Source organism: Argiope bruennichi, chromosome 9 (genome assembly GCF_947563725.1).
Source record: "Argiope bruennichi chromosome 9, qqArgBrue1.1, whole genome shotgun sequence".
Lineage (NCBI taxonomy): Eukaryota > Metazoa > Arthropoda > Arachnida > Araneae > Araneidae > Argiope > Argiope bruennichi.
This window is the reverse complement of record NC_079159.1, coordinates 65,517,553-65,533,164: the sequence shown is the minus strand read 5'-3', so window position 1 is coordinate 65,533,164 and position 15,612 is coordinate 65,517,553. Positions and strand designations below refer to the sequence as shown.

The following is a 15,612-nucleotide window of genomic DNA, read 5'->3' as shown; positions in this document are numbered from 1 at the left end:
AAAACTATTATCGAAAGACAGAACAACACGAAGATAAAATGTTAACAAGGCCCAAGGTCAACGTAGGACAAATCAGAGGCAGGATTATTTCAAGGCCAGGGTCTCACCATCTTTTTGAACTCTCACCATCCATTTATCTCCGTCGCCCGCACGTGGTGCTTCTGTACCTGGACTTCACCCAACCCTGTAAATCACGGAGAAAACTGTGTCCCAGAAATTTAAGTTACTTTTGGAGAACAACCAAAGACATCGACAGCAATTTGAATATTTAAAGACTACCTACAATTTGGAGCATCAATCACGGCGTAGTAAGAAATTGAATACTCAATGAAAATCTACACGCACATGAGATGTTCAGTCGATCAGCAGTTTTTGAGGTTTTAAATTTGTGTTTCCAAGTGATGCATTCTGGGAAGTGTTGCACATAAGTCAGAAGTTTAGAATATTTATAAGATGCATTTCTTATTCTCTTTCTGCTTGTACATGCCTTTCTTTAACCTACAAAACACTGCTAAAGGAGGAGTTTACAATACAGATGGTGTCAATGTACTTTTCTCCCATTATTTTGTATGAGAGGAAAAATATATGTTCTAAAAGATGAATTTGTTGTATATTTAGAACATTAGAATTAATTGAAGCACAGATTTAGCATGTGGAAATTAAATTAAAAATTTGATATGTTAATATCAATGCATACTGATATTCGACTATGAATTACAAATAAGAGTTTAGATATAAATTTGGAATATTTATTCGTCTTTATCACCAAAATCTTCTTTACTATTTTCTATCATAATTACTTAACTACGAAATTCAAGAGAAAATAATTTGCGAGTTTTAAAGAAAAATTTCTTCCGGTTTTCCGAAAATGAATTTTTTTTTTTTTTTGCAAATTAATTACACTCAAAATAGTAGATTTATATTCAAAGTTTATTTTTTTCATACGCCAGGGGAAGATGGATGTATCATTTTTTTTGTGTTATTAAAAAGTAATCTCAAATGAAAATTTTACCGAAAAATATCTAAATAAAAAATTTCTGCACCAAAAATGTACAAAAAAATATGTTGGGGAATCAGTTTAATAAAACACTTCAGACAGTATATAATTTTAATCAATCTGAGCAAAACAGTTTTTAAATGCCATGTATTGCAATTCAAATATATTTAAAAAATAAATTAATTGGAACGGACTAGTATTATTTGAAAATTCTCTCCTGTATCAGAAAAAACGATGAAACGGAGAAAAACTACATCTATTGAATCAATGACATCTTTTTGTGTGCATCTTTACTAGAAAGATATTATATGAGGAAAGAAACCTTTACAGGTCTGATCACGATTTCATTATTCTATTCGTATTGCTTATCCGAATAAATATCTTGGAACATATCAGTATGAAATGTAAAAGTTTTTCTGAAGAAATGCAGAAATTTATTAAAAAATGTTTAGTATTTGCCTAAAAAAGAACAGTCTCAATTTAATACGGGTTAGTTTTTGCACAGTCGCGGAAAAAAAAAACACGTAACTATATTCTGCTGTCAATTATCCAATGTGGAAACTAAATATACTATTTTAAAGCAGTAATGATTACTAAAGATCATGTGCCTAAAACTTTGTACGGGATTGTATATCTATTTAAAATTGTACAAACGTTGAAATGTCCTAAGGTAATATCTTTTTTTATGTCATGATTAGATTTCGTGGGGAAAAATTACCTGGAGTACGAATTTTGGTTAATATATCAATAGATTTTTGACATTTCCTGTTAAGGAGTAGTTTTCATATGTAGATGTGTAAGATTTAGATATTTTCTGTATGTTAGTGATAATATTTTTATTTTTTATTTTTGTGCCACTTTAAAAGTATCTGTAAAGCTACAATCTACATGGCCAAATCGATTGCTTCTTCATTCATGACAAAATATTTGGGAGAATTTTGATCATTTTCCGCAAATACATATTAAAGAACATTAAAAGTTTTGTTTAAATCGCATCTGAACTTGAATCGCCATTACCCTGACAGCAGCAAAATGAAAGGCTTTATTATATGAGAGAAAGAAATAAAATTAAATATATTTTTATTGTTTAAAAATATTAATTTTAGTGTTAAAATTAATATCTTATCGATTGAAAGAGAAAAAGAATTAGCTGAATTTTATTCTGTTTGAGCTTTATTCCTTTATCAGTATATAACTATTCCTATCATCACTGCTTACTAATCATGCATACACACGAAATCATGCATTATTTTAAAAGCATACAAAAACAAGTAGTGCATTTCATTCACTCACGAATTTAAATTTGCTTTCTGACATCATTTACTAGCAATTTAGAATTCTACAAATGTTTTTGATTGCGAAATAGGAATATTCACTATATGAAAATATGTGCATAAGATATATGCGTGTTGCAGACATGAAAAGCAAATTGCAAAATATCACGCTAAATGTTCAATCATATATTTAATTTCCATTATTGTAACACTTTTTTAAAATTATCATTTATTACATTTTTTATTACATATTCTGAACCTAAACTTATGAAATTTGCTTCCCGATAATAACTTTTGGGGTAGCTTTAAAATTTAACGAGAAGAAACGAATGTTGCCATTGGAAATTTTGTAGTTTGTTCCTCTTTCAATATATAGACGGTCCCTTATGAAATTTTTAATTCAGATATCCTTGTGATTGAAATGAACGATGCTAGAATAAAGTTGGATGGCGACTGTACAAATGTATATTTGTACATAAACTAAAATTATGAAGCATAAGATTTTTTTTTCTTATGCTGTTGATAATATATGGAAAGTTTCAAATATTAAGCAAATAACAATCCTAGAAGTGTTATAAACTTACCTAAAAGCAAAACAAGATGTTTTAGTTTTATTTTTGTTTTAAAAATATTATTAAAAATTTCGATTCTAACTTATTAAATACTGTTATGTGGTGGGTTTGAATATAGCAATAATTTCCAGAATTAGACTTGCAAAAGTTTTGAAGGCTAAATAAAAATTTAATTAGTTTTAAATAAACATACAAGCGACTTTCTAAGATAATCTCAAGAAATGAAAAGCGAAAGTTTAAAGTTGAATGCCACGATAACAAACTTTTTCTACGATTTATAAATGAATATGAGAGTTCATAAAAACGAATAGAAGTATAATAACATTAATAGAAATATTTCTCAGTCTAAAATTATATCAAACATTTTTTTTTAAATAAAACATTATAATGAGATATTCAAACGGGAATATCCTCAGCATAAATTCCGTATTAACGCCCCTTTTAGAGCAACACTAGGGCTATTTTGGGGCGGACCTAGTAATTCTGAATCGCGGTCAAATGACGATGACGACACCTGTGCTGGCACTCCCCTCTCCAAACTTCCACACCACACCAGCGGGTGGACGTTTTACCCCGACGGATTTAACGTACACCAGACTCGCTTACATGTCGGTTCTTCGGTAGAATTGGCTTTCAAACCTGAAACTCTCCGCTTCCGAAGCCGAGATCTTATCACCAGGTCACCGCAGCTCCATAAATTCCGGAAAAAATAGATTAAAATTTATTTTGAGAGGAAACATTACAAACGTTTTCTTATTCTAAAGAAGATCCGAAAATTTATAAACAAATATTTAAAATATATGCAGAATGTTTTTGATAACATATGAGCTCACATAAACAAAAACACAAATTTACATTGAAATATTTTTAACCTACTTTTAATTACAAAACTTCCAAGAGTTCATTTATAATTTTTTTAAAAAAAATCAAAAGAATCAAAAACCACTCGTCTCTATTTGGTTTACAAGGAAAAATATTTCGGAATAGTTTCAGACAAGAGTCTGGGGACCTTGTCGGTCTTGCACTTGTAAATGAGGCTTTTCATAACAATAACAACACTATCTTAAGTAACAGCGTTTAGAGGAGGGTGAGAGAATCATCACATACAAAGTACTCCCTCACAGACAGAGGAGAGAATAGCACAACCGTCTGTTGCTTTCGCAATTACAACTATTCAAGGGGGTAAGAGAGCATAATTGAGAAATCCCACACAATGGATGTGGTTCTGAAGCCGCAGACATATTTACGAGAACATGCATTCGCAACAAATCAACGGGGGTGTAGTTGTCTGTGAAGAACGACCTACCTTTTTATGCGACAGAAATAGAGCTCCATATTCTGTTGGTAAATTTGTTCTCTTGCAGAATGGTGCGGCGGATTTTATGTGCTTATATAATAAACTTTTCCATTGATAATCCGAACCTCTAGGTGGAAATATAGAAGCATGACAATGTTTTAGGCTTGGTCAGCCTACTTTTAGTTTATTTTTGAAATTTACTTATAAAACAGTGACAACGAGCACAGAAAAAAGTATTTAATATCACCACAATATACTAATCATGTAAGCGAAGCGATGGAAAACATTGTTTTATAACACAATTCACGAATATTATATATATATATATTGAAATTGGAGAACAGAGTTATATGGAAATAAAACTAGTATCACTGAAACACTTACTTCAAAAAATATTGTAGTATAAATATCGTATGATTGGCAACGAAGGAAAAAAATTCTAAATATAATGTTTCAAAGAACTCAAACAAAGCCCTTACAAATATTTAATTTATTCAACAGCGAATCTTCATTTTTATGATACTAAGAGAGCAATAAACACTTTTATTGTATTTTTCGTTGTATGTTTTTATGCAAAATTTACATCTAAATAATTTTTTAAGATATACGAATAAGAAAACTAAAAACTTTCTCTTTCACTCTAATTTTCATAATTGTGTGTGATTATCAATACAGATGATATCGAATCTTTTAAACGTTATTTTGCAAATAGTGTTGAATTTCTTAAAACTTTTAAATATGGAAGCATGTAAAAATTCCATAAATTTTTATCCTTCAATTAAATAATCATCAGGAAATGTTTTAGAAAATATAAACTACTCTGAAAGTACTAATGTTTAATGAAAGTACTAAGTGAAATCCAATAAACGTGTTAAATTCTATTTATTATTATAACATAACAAAGCTATCCCCAATTTTTCGAATTTCTTTCTACCTTATATTTTGAAGATATTAGTCATGTATTCGGCGTTCAGATTTCCTTTTATTGCTTACACTGACAACCGTTGAGTATGTTTCAATACAATCATTAAAGTTTCTTAAGCTAAACTAACGATAGGATTGATAATGAAATCAAATTTTTTATCGATATTCGACGTTATTTAAAACGCAAACGAGCATCCATCCATTTTACAGCTGATTTCGCATTTGTCTCTAATCAAATCTTTAATACAGCCGTTCATTCATTCTTTAAATTACCTTATATATAAAATAAAAAAAAATTTAAAAAAATTAATTGCGTTATAACAGGGATTTCTTATGTAAAGATAGCTTATCGGGGGACCAGAAGAGAGGGGCAGTCGCCATCCTGTCGGGATTTGCTGCCAGTGATGAACAGTATACTTCACTTCCTTCTTTTGTTGAGCAAGATCTTTCCCATCGGGAATATAGAGTAGCACGTGCACCCTTTCGAATCCATTTTTTTCCTCTTCGCAGCTTCGTCAGGTAGGGGAACTCCTGCCAAGTGTATCAGTGGTCTCGAGTCTCAGATTTTGAGCTGATCTGAATGGCTGATAGGATGTTATTTACTTTTACCCACGGAGACTATATGCCTAAATCTCCTTTTTCTCTTCCTGCGGGGGTGCTTCAAGGACATAGAAAAATCCTTCCATACCTGAGCCAAGGAGAGGAAACTGGCAAAACAAGAAGAATTGCAGCTGCGTTTTGACAAATAAGCGTTCTTATCGAAGTACTGTTAATCCCGCATATGTTCTCATATCAACTTTCTATATTCAACATCCAATTCCAAACATTTCTTGAAGGCGCACAGATGCATTGTCATTGTCTTTAATAGTAGCCTAGATATTTCATTGACAAACACGAGGAAAAAATGTTGATGTTTATTACAAAAATGTTTCTTGGATATTCACTAATAAAGGATCATTTCTAAGTAAGATTTTGTGGCTTTTCATCAAATACATTGATGTATACTGAAAGTTAAGAAGAAATAGTAATTATAATAAAAGTAACGATATCAATTTTTCTTTTAAATATTTTACTTAATAAATATATAGTTGTGAAAAGCTATTAAAAAATTTCAACATTTGTGGTAACATGTATATTTAACTATCAACTTATATATTTAGTCTGTTTCGCATTCAGAATTGAAAATTGGTTTAAAAAGCACGAAAATACACTAAAAAGTAACAAATAATAATGATCTAATATATATTTTTTCAGAATATTGTCAGCAATAAATTAAAATGGTATAATTCAGATATTGAAATTAATTGTGTCATCTTTATGTATATGACAATCTTGGAATATGTTTTTATCTGATTAAAGAATTAATTTTACACATATTTTAGTTAGTAACTCAACTCTTTTACATGCGACTATAATTTGTTGTTAAGCGAAACTTGAACGTTTTTTTTATTCGATAATTTTTCAAATTTATAAAGTAAAAGAAAACTTTAGACTTTTTTTTTTTTTTTTACTTTTCCAGCTTAACTCACTTTTTTGAATTATTTTTTCAATAAGAAATTTTTTTTAATCCTTATGGTCATTAATTCTTTTTAAAAACTTACACGGTATACTATAATAATTTTTATAAAAAATTTGTAGCTAAGTAGTTGAAAACCGTTTATTATAACTATCAAATACACATATTCAGAAGTCAAATCAAAGCAAACCTCCTAATTCATTTCAATAGATCTAATGGGAAAAAAATGACATTAGCACACAAATAGCAGTGTGACACTGGGGCAGCCTCAGAACTTATTTATAACTCTTAGCATAAACTATTCCTCAGAATTTGCTCACGAAACCCAGAGGACACGCTCGAGAAAACCTAGAGGACAGAGATCTGAATCGAGACATCATAAAACCCCATCCATCACAATTGACAGTCGCATTACAATGAAACATCAGCAGAACGCTGAAAAAACGCTGCAACTTCACCTACTACAGCTTCTATTTTTGCACTTGGGCACATAACGGGAAGACAGATAATTAACTATAGAAGAGCAAGCAGTAAGCAGGGAAGAAGAACACACAAAAATCAAGATGAGACAGATACAAGGTATAAAAAAACCTCTATGTTTTTAAGGGAAAAAAAGCGAAACACTATAGCACTGGAAGCTTGGAAGTTTAAAAAAAAATCGAAAAGCGTGACGGATAAGAGGCCTAATTTTTTTTTATTCTCTTTTTTTTCTTGACGCATTTTAAGACAGGTAATAAAAAAAATTGTGCATCGTGGGAGTGTTGAAGGCAGAAATAGAGGGTAAAAAATAAAAACACAGCATACCTCCATTTTTTGAAACTCCTTACAACTGTATATATTTCAACCATATCTAACACGTTTACAATCTGTTGTCACGCTTAAAGCATAAGAACTAAATATAAAAGGTAACCGCTGCTTCTGCAGATTACTTTGCGAGGGATATGGTTTATCGTGGTACCACTTTTTCTGCCCTCTTTTTTTTTAATTATCGTGGTAACTGAAAGGAATGTTTCACGGGAGAGATGCAGAGATGTGTATCTTGAAATGCGAGTTATTTATCAAATGCTAAATTTAATTCCAGCTCTATCTGATGGCTTTCAGAATGCAGTTAATTCTGATGTTAAAACAACTCAAAAGCAAGCTAAATTAGAAAACGAATCTGACCCACATTTCAAAAAGGATTTGTATGTTATATTACAAAACAAAAAAGAATACTAAAAATTAGCGTAATGCTATTGCTACGATATAAACTAACTTTTTATGCATCGTTATAAGAAGTAAGACTTCCAAGAAATTGATAATAATAAAGTAACACTAATAAGATGATTATTTAGGAATGATTTTACCAAAAAATTATTGGGGATAAGTAGTGTTTTTTAAAGCCTTTACAGAAAATAACTGAAGAAATCAAAAAGAAATTTTTAAAACAAACCCGGCCAATGCATATATTTTTGTAAACCCTTTAGGCGAACAAAAATTCGTAATTTTCACCAATAGTTCTTTTTGAAATGTGTCCAGGAGGATCATATTGACTTGTCTTGGAGTTTTATGGCCAGAGAATCTCACCTGATACTTGATCCTGTCAAGATCTCCTATTGAGTAGATGGAATTGGTTATAGCCCCGTTCGGACAGTCCGTGCGCGCCTTGAGTTCAGGGAATTTTTTCACTCTTTCCTCTCTCTTACGGTTTTCCAGAATTCTTTGGTGTTTGTTCATTTTACTGACAGTTTTCAAGAAGCTCGCAATCGACGTCCACAGACGAAAGTGTCCAATGGATCAGATAGCATATTTACCAAAATATCCGTAAAGGCAACAAGCCATTGGCTTTATCCTGTTGGGTGAAACGCTCTCCCACCAGTATGATGTTGAAAATTGGAGAGAAAGCATCAATTTAACAGTCATCTCAATATATGACTACGGTTCAAGATTATACCATCGTTCACAAAGTAGGTCTCACACCCTTTTAAGTCGGGAAGTTAATTTAACTAAATTAAACAAATAACTAAACTTGAACTATCAGTACTATTGAGCCTTTAATGAAATGTAAATTAATAACCTTATATTTCAGAAAACTGGCATCCATGTTTCAAAAAAGTATTGTTTGAGACATATTCATAAAAGATTGAATGTCCATTTTTATCCTACAAAAAAAGTTATACGAAAAAAAAAAGAAAGGAAAAGAAAATTTAATTAGCCTTACGTTTAAAATCTGCTCTACCTCCAATCATCTCATTTTCAAATCATTTCTTATTATTTTTATTATATACAACCTAATGTTTCTTATTTTAAGACCAAAGTAATGTCAGAATAAATCTTTGAAACCATGTCAGGGTAATGTTTGATTTATAGAGATCTAAAATTTCACTGGTTGGATTAGAAATAAAAATAAGAAACACATTTACATTTTACATTTGTTTGCATGGTTTTTTTTTTCTGATGCCAGTTCTAATTTAATAATACGTCATTAAACACACGAATCACTGAACAAGAAATCTAGAGAATTCAAATTTTCTTCGTAACAGCGAACTCCTTATTTCCACCGGCTGGCAATTTTTTCCCTTTCTAAGAAAAGCATTGCAAAAGCATGACTAAGCTCATAAGCATCCATAAACGTTGCCGGAGAAGGAGTAAACTTCAGGAGATGCGATTAGGAGCACGCGCCGGACGCGCATTAAAGAGGGACAGATGGGGTTTGGAAACACTCTTCATCAGTCCTCTTCATCCCCATTATCTTCCAACCAAAGGGGGATGCCATAATATTGCGAATTCTCTCTCGTCTGTTCGAGTAAAGAAATTGACTTCGGGGGATAAAACCCCCTCCTCTCGGCAGGCTGGCAGGGCAAAGGTCAACCTTAACATTTATAATAAAAATGTTAATTCGGTACTGAAAGCTCAGAGAATTATGTTTCATAAACCTAAAAAAGAAGTAATTTTTCCAAAAGAAGCATGTGATTATACAAAAATTAAAGAACATTTTTAGATTCTGTAAATAGATTCTATTTGCCATTCCTTTGATTTTATATTTCCTTGATATACATCCCCCCTTCCGACAGTATTTTATTTTTATTTTTATTTATATAGCGTGTGCTAATAATGGCGTTACATCAGAGTAATCTCTATTAACAGTCATTACAAATTTCGAACTCCGAAGTAAATTACTTCCCTAAAAAATATAAAGACATGTGCAGATATGATAGACATGAAGATAGAGAACAAAAAGTAAAATCATCTTGGGAAGCTGGAAGACAAAGGTAGATTCCTTTACATCTATCTGGTAACATAAATTGTTGATGTTAGAAAGAGTCTATATTTGGGCTCGAAAATCACTTTTCAGTCCCTAACACGTTGCAGTTATCGAAAATCTTTAAATAAAAAAGTCGTTCCTCTTAATGAGGCGTTAATTTGACCAACTGGATTCATTTGTCATCTTCAATATTAAGAAAGTTATAGGAAAATGAAAATTTTACCTTTCCCCCCTTTTCCCTATTCCGCCCTCTTTGAGCTAAATGAACCATTTACGAACTCGTCCGAGATTTTTACATTTCCAAAAACATCTCTTCGTGTAAATATTTCTTTACGATCATAAATAAAAATAGTAAATGTGGCAAATAACAAAATTCGATATTTTAAATCTTTAGTAGAAATCGATATGTATGAAATATGTATAAAATCGATACTTATCGATAGGTACGAAAATGATATAGGTTTAATAAATTTTTAATCACTTTTAAAACACATTTCAGTGATTGGTCAGGACACTACCACATAAAATGTATAATTATATCACTATGTAAATGTACACTATGCAATTAAATAGGTATAAAAATATAGCAAATAGATCTAAAATAATGATGTGTTAAATGGTGTTTGTGAATACAATTCCATTAAAAATTAGTATTAACTTCAAAAGGATATTTACTATACATGCACTTTTTGGGAATTCAACGATAAATAAATAAAAATTAAAGTCTAACAAAATTCTTGATATTAAACTTTAAATAAACATTCCCTTTCCTGTATTTTTAAAAACATTTCCTGGAAATATCAGTAAAAACTAACATGCTTCAAAATCTACGCATTGTTTATGAACAAAAAATTTAATCAAATTAATATTTGAAGTTTTAAATTATATTACATAGGAAAATCGCGCACATATTTTCAAAATCACATTACATAATACTTTAAAAGTATTTCAATTTAATAAGTATTTCGATTTAATAAGTGTTTCGCATAGTAGGGTTTGACACATCTTTCCAAATAAAGACCCTATTTCGATCAGCCGAAGTAAAATTATTTAATTATGGAACTTTTCCAGCTATCCTACAGCTGAAATAGTTTTATATGGAGAAGACCCCCTACTAAGATTTACAAGTACTCGCGGCTCGTCGGCCAGCTGTTGAGCGGCTGTCCGGCGTCGGTGAAGGAGGGAGGGGGTGCAGCGTGATGTTAAGCAGGAGGCCTCGGACGTCAGAGGTTCTCCCCGGCCTTGGCACACTCTTCCCTTTCCGGAATAAGATGCCTTCCAATTGTCAGATGAAGGGGTTTTTGCAATGACAGGTGAACAACGATTGAAGGTAAAAGAACTGGAAAAAGACTGATTTTCTATGCATCAAAATAATGGACGTTGAATGAAATATGTCATATTCGTGACTTGCTGGGTTATCTGCATAGAGCCCTGTTATTTAATCAATTTAATAAACAGAATGTCGCAGCAATTTTGGGGGAAATCTTAGAGATTAAATCCTAAAAAATGCAATTTAATTTAATTATCTGTAAGACACCTCAATATTCGTGAATTTTGCATTGCCTCTGTGCAATAAAATTGTCTGGCAAGGTAGGATTTATTTATTTTGTCAATTTTTATTTAATATAAAAGAACATGACTCCTAAATACATTGTCACGGCTTGTTTGCCGTCTATCACTTTCAATTTTAAGACAAAGGGAACACATACATGCACACACAACTCCACAACTCACTATAAATTTGTAGGGTGAGGTGACCCAAAAAAGACAGACTTCCACAACCACAGTACCATTTTCAAGGGGGGGGGGGTATTTAAAATCTGATAATATTCAGAAGTGTCGTTCATGAACTCTTTCTCTTCCCTCTGCCACTTTCTAGAGTCATTGCAAAATAAAAACTTATTATAATCCCCAATCTCAACTACTGGACCGATTTTTTTTTTAAAATTATTCCCTCCAATAAATTTAACCACTTTACGAACTTTGCCTTTCAGAAAAAACTATTTATTCTTCGCGCATAATTTAAAACAGTTCCTACATTTGGCGTGGTCCAAATTAATCAAAGTTGGCTGACATTACTAAAAAAAAAAAAAAGATATCTGTATGATGCACGAATAGCTGGTAGCAGAAGTGGGCTAATTTTTGATTAAACAGAATTATATAAAAATGTACAATGCACGACGCTGCGGAAGTTTTATGATCCAAATTAGTTCATATTTTTAAATATATTTGTATTATTATGGCTTTTTTACTTTCAGGAATAAATTTGTTTTAAAAATGAGAGAGTGGCCAGATTTTTGTCCACATTCTTAGCTTCATAATCATACTTGAAAATTCAAGCCATACAGGAACGTTGTAACGAAAAACAGGACGGTCCTCATAGTGCAACGACACAAATTCAATCCAAGGAATTCAAAGAGGATTGAAATAATCCATCGAAAGGACATGCATGAATTACAAGCTATTCTTCGCTTGGCAAATGGCCACAGAGGAAACTCCAGGTACCATTCTAAAGAAAAAGGGGCACAAGGGAATTTTTTTCATTTTTTTTTTTTTTTTCATTTTCGTCTTGTAAAAAATACACTACTTTCTTAAAGAAGACGCCGGGTGGACCTCACGCAGTCTTTTGGATGAGACAATGACGTATTGAGGGTGGGGTGGGAAGGGAGGGTTAAAAATACACCTCGTCACCCTTTTTTATTTTTTTCGTACTGCTGCAGTTCCCACCTTTAGTCCCGATTTCCACCGGCAAAGGCAGTTTTCATTAAAAACGGGGACTAATAATGTTCTAATCCTCCCAGGTCTTTGACCCACGGGAAGTCGAAAAAAATAAGTAAACATCATCAAAATCAGGGGGAAAACAACATGGCCTAGTTAAGGGGTTCGTTATGAAAGAATGCTGATGATAGCGGTTTTTGAGATGAGGGATGCGGTAATAATTGCGTCTAATGGGGATGGCCTGCTTCAGAACGAAGCCTGCCGACTTCTGGTAGATGTACGACGATTACTGCTACCGAAACTGCTGTTTGTAAGTGTCAGAGGGTCTTGGCACATGGTTGAACATTTTGCTGGAAACGCTGCCAAATTTATCATTTGCAAAAATGCAGACATTTGATTAGATAATTATTCGGATTTTTTTGCCAATTAGATTGAAATAATAATTTTTTTGTCAGTTTTTCTCAATAGTTTAAAAGGAACTATTTTTAAAAAAAATCAAAAAAAAAAATTCTATTTTGTTTGTAGCATGATTAATGAAACTTCCAGATTACTTTCGGCTTGTAATAAATATGCCCCTTTATATGTTTTGTCATCAAAAATCAAGGACAGGAACAGATCACGATTATTTAAATTAATCTCGGCGTCCAGTTTCGGTTTTCATTTTATGTCACTAAACTCTGGAAAAGAATTTAATAGAATTCATGCACACTTCATAATTTCCTTTGAATTCACATTTAATGCGGTTAAATTTACGAATGTTATTTTCTTCATAATGTCCCTTTATATGTTTTGTCATCAAATATCAAGGACAGGAAGAGAGCACGATTATTTAAATAAATCTCGACGTCCAGTTCTAATTTTCATTTTATGTCACTAAACTATGCAAAAGAATTTAATAGAATTCATTGGCACATCATAATTTCCATTGAATCCACATTTAATATGATTATATTTATTAGTGTTATTTCATTTATAGCACATTTAGATTTTATATTTAACTTTTATTTTCAGTGGTTTTGAAAAGTAATCTCCAAAACAAAACAAATTTTATTCAATCAAATAAATTCAACAAAAAAAGTTTGAGTTCACAACTTTCTTTATTTTTTGTCTGCATTGCATCCCTCCCTTTTTTTTCCCAAATGTCTGATTTTGTTTATAGCGCATTAAGGCAACTGAAATTTTTCTTCTTGTAAAACTAGAAAAATTGTAGAGTGTAAAAATTGTAAACAATCTGTGAATTTTGCAATACATTTCAAATGCAAGTCCATCACAATAAACTTGCGGTGTAGAGAATTCATTAAATTTCATAGTTAGACTTAAGAATTATATCTGCTTAATACTTAAAAACAATACAGTAAATCCTAAACTGAAAATCTCTGATTTTTGTTATGTTCTTGAATATCAAAAATGTATATCCCAAAATTATAATTATTTCTGAATGAGGCTTCTAAGCAAATTATCAGTTACATGCTCACAAATAAAATAATTAAACTGTACGAAGTTAATTGTATCTGCAATTGAACATTATATTTGGTGTTTAATTACAGATGTAATTGAGCAATTGGAAGTTATAAATTGAAAATCTGAGGTGCATAATATAGTGATTTTTCGAAGCAATTATACTTCTCTTTATTAATTATCGTAAAATTATTTTTTATCAAATAATAAAAGTGATCAATTATTGTACTAATGTATCGACGTATTAAAATTTTTTGAAAGTGCTTAAAACTTTATTGGCTTATGTTATAAATTGTTAATAACACTGATTCATTCGCCAAGGTTGTTTTATTCAGAATATTTTTAATGTCATTTGACAGTACCTTTTACTTTTAACAAATGGCTTTATTTCATTTGATATATACAGTGAAATGCAGATTTAAAGTTTTATAAATATTATAAAACATTATATTTAATTATTAAAATTCTCTAAATTTTAATAAAATTAAAATTATTTCATTACATGCAAATTAGTATTTAAAAATGAACATAGAAGTGCATATACAACATGCATATATCTTTTGAAAATTTTCATTTGTTACTTAAACAAAAAGATAGATCATTTTAAGAGTGTAGGAAAATGAAAAATAGAAAATATTTCAGATTCAAAATACTTTTTATAACATTATTGCTTCACATTCAATGATGCCAACTTTTATTTAGTCATCTGACTTAAAGAAAACTATTCTCTTCATCAAAATGGAAGTGACAAATATTTAACCTGGGCAGTTGTAGCTGGCAAAATTTCAGTTCATGATTAATCATCTCCTACGCGTTTTGTCTTCAATGAAAAAGTCATGAATTGAAGAAAGCATTTTTACAGATGAATCATTCCAAAATTTCAAACTAAAGCAAGAATTGCTAAACATTTAATAGTTTTTATATTTATAAAGAAAAGAAAAACATAATATTAATTAAAGAAGAACACATCCTGTTCCAGTTTAAATGACATAAAGCATTAAAACAAACAATATACATAATTACACTTCAATAATACACTAAAAATTAAAAGCAAGTTCACTTTAGAAGTATACATTCACAAAATAGAAAATAAAAGCAGAAAGAAGGTAAATTACTATATAAATTCTGATAACGAAACTACATGGTAGTAACAATTAAATGCTAGAATTTTATGATCTGGATTTTTTTTATTAACTTTTGTTTTTACTTCTTCGTGGATCATTTTCATTCATGAAAGTGTTTTTTTTTATTGACAAATAATAGAACAATAGTGTAGAATAAGCATGTAGTAGGTGAAAAACCATATGCTATAGTTTTCTGAAAATATGTCATTTGTCTTGTTTGTTCATAAAATACATATTAACCAGAACCTTTTGGCAGTTAAAAACATTGATGAGTATTTCTTTAGAAATAAGCCGTAGTTTATATTATCAGTCTTTAGAAATGATTTATTTTTTAAAAAACTCAATTTTTGTATAATATTTTGTATAAGTTCTGAATATCTAATAGTCATTTATCATATTATTATTTATTATATCACATATTACTTGTAATCGTTTAATGATCTATAAACCAAATAGTTTATTTTTAATTAATTTTCTATTCAAAATTT

At 30.6% G+C, this 15,612-nt stretch overlaps 1 protein-coding gene across 5 annotated transcripts in view; it reads right to left on the bottom strand.

The window, feature by feature from the left end:
• Positions 1-15,612, bottom strand: part of LOC129983862 (myocardin-related transcription factor A-like) — a 341,368-nt gene that overhangs the window by 45,927 nt on the left and 279,829 nt on the right. The window lies entirely within an intron of this gene.